General features: G+C 36.7%; 1 long non-coding RNA gene across 1 annotated transcript in view; it reads right to left on the reverse strand.

Annotated features, from left to right (window-relative positions):
* The window catches only part of LOC117028120 (uncharacterized), a 57111-nt gene that overhangs the window by 17273 nt on the left and 26302 nt on the right, over positions 1 to 13536 (reverse strand). The window contains exons 3-4 of the long non-coding RNA XR_004424082.1: positions 5942 to 6015; positions 2581 to 2671 (exon numbers count right to left, since the gene is read on the reverse strand). This is a non-coding gene — a long non-coding RNA (uncharacterized LOC117028120). The remainder of the gene's footprint in view (positions 1 to 2580; positions 2672 to 5941; positions 6016 to 13536) is intronic.

Genomic DNA, 13536 nt, shown 5'->3' on the forward strand with positions numbered 1-13536 from the left:
CTTCTGTTTTGTTTACTAAACTGCCTACAATGACTTCTTTACCACTAAGTGTCACCTTGGGAGTGAAATAAAAATGCCTACAGAATCCTCTGGATGTACAAGAAAAAAGAAAAAGACAAAAGGCTGGGGAAAGAGAGACAAAAAAGCTGTACTATCACATATCAACCTTGTATTACTTATTTAACAGTACGAAAGAATTGAATTAATCTTAAAATCAGTGGAGTCAATATAGAAGTCAAGGTAATTGACCTGATTCATTTGGTGCTACTTTCATTGTTTTTCTTATTTATTTAACACGAAAGTTAGTGAAAAGAAGTTCATCTCTATAACTTGACATAATCAAAGAAAAAATACAGAAGTTTAGGGAATGATAAAGTGTACTGACAAGTGATACAATGAAAAACTGGAAAAAATATTTACCAAATGTAGAAAATATTAACATTCATAATATACGAGTACAAAGAGTGAAAAAAGTAAAAGGGAAACAACCCAAAGGCAAACAAAAGAGACAAAATACTCAAACAGGTAATTCTAAGCAGAACTATATATAGTCAAAAATATTAAATCTCACTAATAATTAATAATTTAAATAAGACAACATTTATCCTGATCAGATTAATAATATCCATTTTCGCTAAGGGTGTTTAAAATGTAAATTCTCTTAGGGTATATTTAGGAATGTAAATTCACGTAAAATTTATGGAGTGCAAGTTGATAAAGCCTATAAATATTTAAAATGTATACACTCTTTGGCCAAGCAATTCCATTTCTGAGAATTTATCCTATGGATATACATATGCAAATATATAGACTATAAATAACTTTCATTTAGCATTTTTTTATAATAGTGAAAAGCTGGAAACATTCTACATGTTCTTAGGTATGGAAAAAGTTTTAAAATTATGATTAATCTATAATATGAAATACAATATAATGTGAGAATTTTTAAAAATAATATGGATACATCTGGATGCCATGGAAATATGCCATAAAATATGAATAGAAAGTAAATTATAAAACAATGTACATTTTATTCCAATTTGTGTAAAAAAAGAATTATATATGTGTTTATAACTTTGCCATGTGTCTAGAAAAAAAGCTTGGAAGATATTAACCAATCTATTAATAGTAATTTATTGTAAGGAGCAATTATGAGCATTGGAGATTGGGAGAGATATATATATATCTCTATATATATATCTCTATATATATATATATGTCAGGGGTGCCAAAAAAAATGTGTACAAGTGGACACTTTGGTTAATGTTGCTCAAGCAGTAGTTCACCGTAATCAAAAGTGTCTGGACGCTGTTGATGGTAACCACTTTGAGCATCTCTTGTAATTGCAGAAGCCAAACGTGACTTATATTCATCTTTTGTTATCAATATAGATTGAGTATTACAATTTTAATACAATTTTCCTTTCTTAAAATGTGTATATTTTTGGCACCGTGTGTGTGTGTGTGTGTGCGTGTGTGTGGAGAGAGAGAGAGAGGAATGTGTATGTCTATATACATAGAGAGAGAGAGAGAGAGAGACAGACAGAGAAATTTTCTACTCTACCTGAACAGTGAATACAATCTATGCCCTTTTATCCTTTCTATGATGGCTAAATTTGCTGAAATGCAGGTTCAAGTTTCTCCCAGGGAAGATGTTAATTAATTTAAGTTGACATGATGTGGGAGAAATTATCTTCAACAGTTTTCTCTATTGTTGCAAGAGAATCTGTCATTCCCTGCCACTGCACCTCAGGTGGACAAAACCATTTGATCAAATGTTTGTTTTAGCAAACCATTTTATCTTTGTATGTCCTGCCTTCCCATCTATATTTTTAGTCTGCCCAGAATCAGGTGAGGGGTCCTCTGCTCTCTCGCAGTGCATAGAATCAGGCAAAGGAATTAACCTAGCGAATCCTTAATCCATGGACATTGTGAACATCTAAATAATAGCTAGATGTATACCAGTATCCTCATGATCACTGTTCCCAAGAAATGAGAGAGCACTCACTAAGTTTTCTTAAAAATCTCAGACTTTGGTCCTGAAGAGCCTGGACTACTTCTATGAGACTCCTTGACCCAACTTCACAGCTTTAATTTAATTGAAAAATAATAAGACTCTAGATCTAGAATTTGATCCACATATCAAGAAAAAAAAATCTTAAACATGAATAAACAGTTATTCACTGCTTAATAAATCCTCAGTGAACAAAGCATTCCCTAAGAGTAACATGCATATGAAGTAAACTGATAGTTCAGACTTCTCAATGTCAAGAGTAGTAATGGCATTTGAGAAAGTAATCATAGTGTTCCTTTCATTCATGTCTTTGACAGATCAGTCTGAACTTGAATCTCACTGACGAATGGGCCAACTCCCACAGCTACCATCACCACCACCCAACATACACATACACAAACACAAAATTAGAAAATCAGAGCCTATATCCCAGAAGAAGTCTGTTGTGTCAGTGGGTGGAGAATTATTCAGATGAAAATGGAAATGTGCATGCAAAGAGTCAGGAAGCCCCATATAGAGAAAGAGAAAAGAAAGGACATAGCCTAGTGCCTCCTACATTATTGTTACCTCTTGGTGATAAAATTGAATGCCACAAAGCAGGTCCTCGCAATGACATTTTTCATTAGCAAAAGTATTGCTTCACGTTATTCTCAAATTCCTAAAGGGACATGCAAGTACATTAAATCGAGGTAGACCAGATAGGTAACATTAATTAGGTAAGCCAGACACATTTCAGTTAAATCAAACATTTAAGGATAGTCTTTATATCTATAAATAATTGCTCACTCCTCTTTTTCTTGAAACATACACTTCTCAATCTATCACTTACCTGTTTTTGAAAAAGATACAGGTTTTTAAAACATTGTTATTTTATCCTAATTTAACTATAAGAAAACCAACAGCCCAACCTTGATAATAAGTGGCAACTCATCCCCCAATGTCAAGGAGAAATTGCAGAGTGGTGGGAACTATGTCAAATACTGCAGTTCGTGGCCCTTGGAAATTGTGTGGAAAGATAAATACTCAGCTCCAGCCTCTCAGGGCCACAAGGATTACTGGTCCAGCAATACCAAATCTGTTCGTTTTTTTTCAAGAAAAGCCAGAAATTTAGATTTATGTTTGAGTGCTAAAGATAAATTTTATTTATTTTTTTGTAGTTGTTGAAGATAAACTTAAAAAAATTTTAAACATTCTGCAGAGGCACAAAACACATATCTGATGGTCAGAGTTGGTCTGTGTACTCTTGTTGGACCTCCACTAAACGTCTACTCTAAAACAATTCTGGATGTGTCTATGTAGGGAGCATGGTGAGCAAATCAATGACATAATGTTATACAGAGTGGAGAAGTAGAAAAGGAGAAGAATGTGAAATTTAATTCTACTAACATTTGAATTTACACACTTCCTTGCTTCTTTTTAATTGAAAGAAATTATAACCTCTAAGTATAAATCAATTGAGATAATTTAGAACTCATAATAAAATCTACCATGGTGAATTTTAGTAATTTATTACCTGATATCTAACATGGTTTTGATGTTTTTAAACTTCTCAGAACCACCAGAAGAACATTGCAAAATCACTTCCATGCACTTTAATTCTGGCATCAAGTTTAATTGCTTACTTGGTAGAAGGGGTCCTATCACAGTTAATTTTATGTGTCAGCTTTACTGGCCTAAGGGATGCCCAGATAGCTGGTAAAACATTATTTCTGGATGTGTCTGTGAGGGCATCCTTGGGAGAGATTAGCATTTGAATTAGTAGACTGAGTAAAGAAGATTGCCATCACCAATTTGGGTGGGCTATCCTGTGAGCCAATTCCTATGATCGATATAGATGATAGATAGATAATAGATAGATAGATAGATAGATAGATAGATAGATAGATAGATAGATAGATAGATAGATAGATAGATAGATAGATAGATCGATCCTGTTGGGTCTATTTCTCTGGAGAACCCTAATACAGATTTTGGTATTTTAATGAGATTAGCATTTGAAATGGTGGACTCAATAAAGTAGATGGTCCTCCCCAATATGGGTGGGCATCATCCAATTCGTTCAGAGCCTGAAGAGAATAAAAGGAAGAGGAAGGAGGAATTTGTCCCTTTTTTCTTGCCTCTCTAATTGAACAGGGACGTCGCATCTCATCTTGTCCTTGGACATCGGCACCCCTAGTTCTCAAGCCTTCAGACTGGGACTGAATTATATCACCAGCTTTCCTGGGTATCCAGCTTATAGGGGACAGATCATGGGACAATTCAGCCTTTATAATCACATGAACCAATGTCTCATGATAAATCTCCAATGCTTTTCCAATGGAGATTTATCATGAGGCATTGGTTCATGTGATTATAAAGGCTGAATTGTCCCATGTATGTATGTGTGTGTGTGTGTGTGTGTGTGTGTGTGTGTGTATTTATTTATTTATTTATTTATATTTATATATCCTACTGGTTCTGTTTCTCTGGAGGACCCTGACTAATGTAGGTCGTCTTCTGAACTAAAGTAAAAGTGCTGCAGATCAGACTAACTCCGTTTTCCAACCCAGGGGGTTTGCTGATTTTCCGTCTCCCAGCTTGCCTTGCCTCATTGTCGCTATCAAAATCTCATCTTCATCAGTGTTTCACTCCCACCATTTTATTTTTCAAAATCCTTAACTAATTTCTGGTTTAAAAAGAGCATGTTTACAATTCTTTATACAAATGTATTTAAGTGAAAACATATTCTTTTCATAAGACAAGGAAACTTATCTTTTTCAAACTTCAATTGGTCCAATAGTTCCCTAAACTTGACTACTGAAAGAACAACTCTAGCAAGAATAGCCATTCACAATCACAAGCCCACTGCTTTTAAAAAATTCAAAGTATCTCAAATCAATGAGCTGTAATGAGGTTTAATAGCTAGGATTTCAAACAGCCTACAAAGAATAAAAAGGTTTCTTTCTTGATAATTACTCCATGTCTGTACAGTGGAGAAATGGAAAAGGTTTCAATGACTCAGTTTTGTAAAACACCAAAAGGGGGTTAAGGTGGGGGATGGAGGGAAGACAAGAGCAAAAGGAAACTAAGACCTGCAAACTTCCTTATTTCAAAGAAGCAGAAGCACTGAGGAAAGAGGGCTGAAGACCATACTATCCAGAGAAAGACTTCAACATTCTGATCTTCCAAGTCAGTGGGAGCTTTTTAATATTGATAAAATCATTTATTAATTTATTAATTTCCCGTATGGCAAACTCTCAGTCACGAATCGGACAATTAAGTTCATGAACTTTCCACCATGCACTTACAGGGTGGAAAATTCACAAACTTAATTGTCCAACTTTATACACACTGAAATAGAAAGATCGAGTTGACATGGAGACATAGATAAATCAAATGGGAAAGAATCAGAATATTTTTTAAACTACAGGTCTGAGTTTGGCAGGAACTTCATGCTTTCATATACTAGCATTATATTTCCTTTCCTAATCAAGTTTGCATTAAAATCAAAATTAATTTCTGTTTCCTGAGCCACTGAAAGCAGGGTTGGGGGTGGGGGAGCGGGGGCTCGATGGCTTAGAACATTCTTCTGGTTAAAGTGATTGCAGCTTAACCCAGGGCAAATCACAAAGCAACACCCCACACTCAGATAATCTAGATTTCAATTTAACACACTTTCTGCAAAGAAGAAATCCACCATGCGTGACTAAGAGAACCCAACTGAAAAGCAATAGCATCACCTTCCTTCACTCCCACCAAGTGAAAATAAACTGGAGGATGGCTGAGCTCCAAAACAGTGAGTTGCTAATCACCACCACGGTTCTCAGGCCTCTTGCAGAGGAAATGAGATGTCATCCAACGCCCGCATGTGCCTTTTCAGGAAATTGCTCATCTATCTGAAGCTCTTCTCTCCTCACAGGTTTATGGATACATTCAGCTTTGTACTTACATACATTGGCTTCTGGAAAATCTTCTTGCCCCTTTTCTGTTGCTCATTGGAAATTTCTGAGGTGATGGAATCTCCTGAAAACAGAGATTTGGGGAAATTAAAAATTTTCATTTTAAGGAGATTCTATCACCTTGCATTAATCAGTGGCTAAACTTCATCACTTTATTAAAGAGTGTCATTTCCTATTGGGAAGCACTTTTGAAAGAACATAAATTAAAAGGCCTAAGAGACTATACACGTGGCTTTATACCTGGGCACTGGCATACACCTGGTCACTGCTCACGGACTCCATGTTTACATGTGCTCAGGCAAGCATGTTCCAGCTTGTTTATTTGTTTTTCCAATGGAATAGTCATTGTACTTTGGCCTCTGCCCCTTTCATAATACACCACAGAGAACTTGCCCTCTGTCCTACTTTCCACTGATTAACCTTGCTTTATTTCCTGTCCTTGCAAAGTTAGTACAACCCACTTAACTTCCACCCTAATAAGTTATCATTTCCTTCTTTCTAAGCTAGACTCTTCATTTCTATTTCAATTAAAGAACAATAGAGCACACATGTATGAAGTTCTATGTCAGATCATAGGGACATGAAACAAAATAAGACAAGGGGTTATTTTTTCCCTCAAGAAGTATGCAATCCAGCAGGAAGAAAAAATACAGAATTAACCAAAACCCCCACATCCAACAACAGGAGCAAAAAAAGAAGAAGAAGAAATGTCATATAAACAGCATGTTAAAGAGGCAAAAAGGAAACAGCAAACCATCATTCTCTCTATCTATGAAAAAAATTATTACTTCGAAATGCTTTTATATATTTCAGGTAATTCTATTCAAATATGTGGTCATACAGATGTAGTTAGAAGAGGGTGGTTAGCAAACAAGTTCATCCTCTCCTACTGACCTATTATATCTAAAATACTTAAAGGAATGAAAACTGATACTTACTAAGTTATATACACACAGGAGAATACAATGATAAATAAGGTTAAAAGAAACAATATTATAGCATTGAACTCTATTGATGCTAATGACCCTCCCCCACCCCCACTCCCCCAAAGCATAATATAGCAGCAACAGAACCGGCCTGGAACCTAAGTCTTATTCAGTTTTAGCAACCCCTTAGCCCACCTTGAATCAAAACTATACAACTTTTTCGATCTGTTGAAAGGCATCACAATAGAGGTAATTATGGGCCTTCAAGCAGATCTCTGGATTTGAGATTTAACATTCCACTAGCTCTGGAATGCTTTCAGCTCTATTCATGCACATCAAAATGGTTGGAAGACAATTTTAGTTCATCTATGGGCAACCCAAGCCTGTAGGCTCCTAACATCTGCTACATTTATCATTGAGAGCAGATCCAGGCAAGGTCAGTTCCATTCCATTCAACAATTATTTGAGCCCAGGGATTCCTTATTATTTGAACATGCATTATGCCCCATCTCACAATTACATGGTTACTTAGAGAAGCGAAAAGTCACCATAACACAAAAATAGTCACAAAGGAGCTGGTTGATCTCTTGTAATACTCTTCACCACTTATCCCACTCCACTTACACACTAGCTTGCATCTCCTCCACCCATCACATCAATGCCAGCTCTGACTGGCGGTGCAGATGTTATAGGCATTTAATCAAACAATGTAGATTCAATGCAATAGATTGCCAAGCAAAAAGGCAAACATTGCAAAAGTTGTAGGATTTCATAAGACTGATAAAAGTGATGTCAGAAAACTTTCTGGATCCCCCCCAAAAGAATGAGCTGGCAGAGATGGGCCTATTAAAAATTAATTAATAGGAAATCAACAAGGATACTGATGTGATAGGCATGGCAAAAAACAAATCTGAATAAAAACTATCTGAATAAAAAGGATTAAAGAGTGAGTCCGTTAGGAAAATTGACAAAACCCTCACTTAAGGCAAAAAGAACTTTCATCATGATGACATTATAAAAGTTATATATATATATATATATATATATATATATATACACATATATATATACACATATACATATACACACATACATATATACACATATATGTGTATATATATACACATATATACATATATATATGAAGTGAAGATTTCAGTATTGCTCATACAATTTTATTATAAAAATTAAGCTGAAAGGGATGATCAGTATTTGTTTCATTTTTGTTTTCTTAAAATGCTAACTATAATTTAACTTAAATGTATTTAAATGTAAAAATATGCAAATTATTGCCAAGAGATATTGTTTCACTTTGGAGATACAGACCCAATCATGGTTCTTTCAATTATTTTTTTAAAAAATTTAAATGGATTCATTTTAAGGAACTATCTATATGTACTATAGGAGCTAATCTATATGTACTTATGAATTTTCCTCGGATAATGAGGACCCATTCATTGTTCCAGCCATGGTCCTTGCCTCAAAGAATCCTCAAAAATCCTGCCAGACTGCGTGATCCATCAAGTCACAGGTGAGCATTATGACATCAACCAATGCAGAGGGATTAATCTAAATACTGCACACACGTACCCATCATCAATTAACTTAGTGCTGATGAAAGGACTTAGTGCTCCTTATTTTAACCTAGGGCACTTTCTTTGATTAAAAGGAAGGACCTTGCACACTAAATTCATTTTCCCAGGACTAATGAAAGAACATCCATCAAAAAACAACAACAACAACAAAAAAACATTGTGAGTGCTGAATTCTAGATTAAGAACCTCAGGTGGCTAAAAATGCTTAGTTGGAAAGATCAGGTACAATGTGACATGGCACGTGTAGTGATGAAAGGATGATGCCCAAATCATAAAGCATAGCTTTCTCCACCCCAAATGCCCTGGCCCTCTGACCATGGCACGTTTGCTGGGGCTCTACTAGAAAGGCGTTCTGTCTCTACCATACCTCTAAAGCCCTCCGTGGGAAAAAAATTTATACCATATCTTTTCTTGTGAGGAGGTAACCTGGTACAATAAGGAGCCCAGATATTTTGGAGTCAGACAGGCAGACCTCCAAGTTCCACTTTTCTATTTATAAGCAGTGTGATTTGAACAAGTTTCCTATCCTCTCAAAGCCTCAGTTTCAACCTCTGTGATACAGAAATAATAAAATCTACCTCATGGAGTTATCAAGAGACTGCAAATGAAAAAAATGACTCTGAAAGCCCAGTGCTGTATAAGCTTCATAGTATTCACATTTTTTTTTTTTTTAATGTTAGTTCCCAGCACTTCCCCCAAGACAAGAAAGATTATGGGGAAGCATCACCCTTCTGGCACCTGTGGGAAAGAAGGAACTGAAAGACGATAAAGGGAGTATAAGAGGAAACGGAGAGGGTGACACAGACTGACTTCCCCAGCATCACCCTACTCCCCCATTTCACCCAGGGCTGGCCTTAATCTCACAGGAAAATGGACGATAAGATATTTGTGTTTCAGACAGAAAGTACAAATTCAATGCATCTGACTCAGAAACTGGGCAAAGCTGCCCAGAGGAGATAATAAACATAATCACTCTGATCTAATTCAGAGGCCTCAGGATTCACTCACTCTCAGCTGAGAGCTTCAGTCATTGGAAGGAAATCCATGCTGTCCTACATGTGACAGTTGCTAATAGTTTTCTAATCTTAGCGTCAAACATAATCTTTTCATGAATGAGGTTTGGTTTTTTTGTTTTGTTTTGTTTCAAGATGATACATGAAGGGAGGTCTCTTCCAGCACTTGGAAAAACAAATACTCAAAAAAAAAAAACCCACAAAAAACAACTGGTCAGTGTTCATGTTAGTCTTCATCTTCAAGGTCTAAGTGATTTCATTGACAATCAGACCACAAATATTTGTTGAGCCCTGATAATATTTGCTGTGTCAGGCACTGTGAGTGAGAGGGAAGGGGTGAAGGGTGTGGATTTCACCCCCAAAGAACTTGCAACCAGCTAAGGCACACAAGGCCTCCCCCTGTATGAAATGACTGGCCAATGGGACAAAGCAAAAGCATCTATTCTCAAGTGAGAGTGTGAATGAATGTGTCCTGGCTCAGAATGTTGTCATGAAGCTCAAATACAATGATGCACAGAAAGCTCCTAGCAGGAACATACATGTTTAACAAATTAATTTTCCCCTTTCCCTAGGAGAAAAGCGAGGGAAGAGTAATGTCAGAGCCCAGGCAGCAGCAGGGAGTCACAAGGTTATCAATAGCAAATGCTGCTGAGAGATTTTGACACAAAGGAAGTCACAACTGACCTTTGAGAGAACTATTTCTGGAGTGTAATGAAGATCAAAGTCAGTTAATTATAAAGAGTTGGGAAAGGAAAGCATAGTATCCAGGAAGTGTAGCCTACTGGTATAAACTACACCTTTTGAGCTGTTAGGGGGTGGGGGGACAAGAAGAGAAAAAAAAATCATAGGATCTAGTGATAGTAGTTCTGTTTCTTTGTTACAACATGGAGTTCTGTTTAAAAGGTTTCTCTACAAAGGTGGAAAGAATTAATATGTTCTAGAACCTTCTACAGCTCTATTCTGAAGCCAATAAGAGAACCAAATGGCCTTGTGCCTTCAAGGAACTCAAAGGTAGGTGGACTCAATTTCTTTAATCAAAAAATTCTAAAATAAAAATAAAATAGCTTCCCTGGGACTTTTTCCAAAAAAAAAAAAAATTAATAGCATTGTTTATTTTATCGTAATTCTACATAACAAGGCAAAACGAGATAGAGGTTAATTAATTTTTTCTGCAAGAAAGCTAAGTGACTTTTGCCTAGGATACTGTTAATCTGTTAAAATGATTAAGAGTTAGTTTATACTTTGTCTAATAAACATTGATTTATTATAATGGCTTTTTATATCCCTGATGTCACTGAATCAATGTGTTGGGAAACATAAGGATGTTCATGACAAACTCCTTGCCTCCAGAGAGTTCAACTCAATAGAGACAATAGACAAATGTATAAATAACTTGTGTATAACGACACTGTGACCAATTTAATAAAGGGCTGAAGATAGAAAGAGGAGAGAAGAGAAAGAGGTTAATTCTGGACTGGGAGAGCTGAGTTTCTTGGAGGAAAAATGGGTTTAAGTTGAGCTTTGAAGAAAGTATAACAGTTGCCAAGGCAGATAAGATACCACAGGGCCAAAGAGGTGGTGGTGAGAGACGAGTTCCATTGGAATCCAGGCAGGAAGAACGAATGAACAAAACCACGGGCAATGAGGACAGTCATACACAAGAGACCATACCATACATGCAACCTAAAAAGACCGTTCAAATATCCACTGGACCAAAATGGACCCTCTAGATGGAAGACCCATACCTCTAGGGTCTTCGGTCAAGTTCATTATTGTGTTATTACTCATGCAACTGTTTCCTAACTTCAATATTTCAGCTCTTAGGGTCTATTTTTTTCCCATTGTACTCATATTGCAGAAAGAGGAAATAACTCATCCAGCAGTGGGGATTTCTTAGTAGGGTTTTGAAGAGAGATGGTGGGGGTGGCTGACTCTGCCAGAATGTTTCCTTTTTCTCTTGCTGTTTGTCACATATTGCTGTTGAGCAACCCTGGTGAGTGTCATCAACATGCAATCTCATCTGATTTATCTTCCTTTACTCACTCAAACTCAGCCCTTTGCCTCTTTTTTTTTTTTTTCATGGCTCATTTAGAGTTTCACAACCTCTTACCTTTAATTGCTGAGTAAGTGCAAAACATTGTGTAGCATGATCTCCAAGGAAAAAGGACTCACAGTCAAAGAGATCAGCGGTGGACCTGTATGCCTTAATATTTTGTTTTGTCATCATTTCATTTAAACATTGCAGTTTTTACTTTTCTCACAGATTCAGATGCCAAACAATAAATGTTTGTGGCTGTCAGTTCCTCCAAGCCCCTCCCTTTTGAAATATGGATGACTGAAATCAACATTCCACAGAGCTCCCAGTGTCAGCCTCTCCATAGAACCATAAAAATATTCCACACCAATAAACCATTCATGCCAGTCCAGGCATTGGACTACATGGGTCCAATGGGATCCTAAAATTGACTTTCAATCACAGATAGAGGAAATTAACTTCATTTATAGCTCAAAAACTTTTACAGTGACCTAGAGGCAGGGCCACCACGGTCACTTCCTGCACCCAGCTAGCATAGAGTGGGGCCTTTACAATTTACCTCCAAATCAACCTGACTTCCTTTGGATCAGCCAAGAAAACTTTCCTTTCTCCCCCACTCTCTCCTCTCTGCATCAATCTCATAGCAATAAAAATGGTTTGAGTTTTGGTAGAGGTTTCTAGAGCACAATTCCAGATCTGATTGTTTTAAAAAAAAAAAAAAAGGAATACACATATATATACACGGGGTGCCAAAAAAATGTACACACATAACTTGTATTCATCTTTTGTTATCAGTATATATTAAGTATTACAATTAATACAGTTTTTTCCTTTCTTAAAATGTGCCCAAAAAAAGTATACACATTTTAAGAAAGGAAAAAACTGTATTAATTGCAATACTCAATATATATACATATAGATGTATGTATGTATAGTTTGAGCCTAGTGGAGGAAATGACTGTGTTAAAAATGGCTAAATAATATAGGTTTAAAAAAAAAAAAGTCAGTGTGTCGATACTTTCAACAATCTGTAGTTTTCATTGACCCTGTCACTCATGCCTGTGCTGGACTCATAAACTTTAGGGCAACACGTAATTTTAAAGCTTTCAGTTAAACTAGGAAGGACTATAAATTCATTAAAAAGTTTCTGGGACCTACCTCTACATCCCTGGATACAAGCTCCATTCTACCTATTATCTTTTGATATACATATCTTCTTCCCACAAATCCTGCAAAGGTCAAATCCTGGGAAGTCACTTGTTGTCTTTGTCAGCACACAAAGGAAGCACCTGCTGTAAGATGCTTCCTGCCTGAGGCCATCTTTTCTTCCAAGTTTGCTGTTATAGCCACAATGCTTTCAGTAGCACCTGAAGCTTAGTAGGAGTTCAGTAAATATTTGTTAAATATTGAATGAATTAACAAAGCAAAAGGTCTCATTGTTGCTGAAGTGTACTCTCAACTGCCTACCTTGCCACAAATCAACCTTGCTTTAACCGTCAATTTCTATTCTCTCTGAATTCTTGCCATGTGCTTCCTTTTAGGCTCCCAAGTATTTCCAACCTTTTGAGTTTAGCTGGGATTCGCCCACAAGCAGCAGCCAAGCTAGCAACTTTTATGGCTATCTCAAAATTAAACTACCTGGCTCATCTTGATTCTCACAGTCCTAAATTCCACTGCTACATTGGTAGAAATCTATGATAGCACAATAAAGTAAAAGAGTGAAAATGTAGGGGGAGGTTGTTACTAAATGTGATAGCCAGCCTCCAAGATGTCTCCCAATAACCCTGCCTCCCAGTATCCATGATGTCATATGATCTCCTTGAAGGTAGGTTGGACTTAGTGCTCACTTCCACACATTGAATACTGTGTATCCAAGGTTTGGTTACAAAAGACTGCTGATTTCATCTTTTAATTCTCTCTCTCTCTCTCTCACCACCTGTTCTGGGGGGAGCCAGCAGTCATGTGGAGCAGCCCCATGAAGCAGCCCATGTGGCAAAGAACTGCCTCCAAGCCAAC

The sequence above is a fragment of the Rhinolophus ferrumequinum genome, chromosome 10 (assembly GCF_004115265.2).
Source record: "Rhinolophus ferrumequinum isolate MPI-CBG mRhiFer1 chromosome 10, mRhiFer1_v1.p, whole genome shotgun sequence".
Classification (NCBI taxonomy): domain Eukaryota; kingdom Metazoa; phylum Chordata; class Mammalia; order Chiroptera; family Rhinolophidae; genus Rhinolophus; species Rhinolophus ferrumequinum.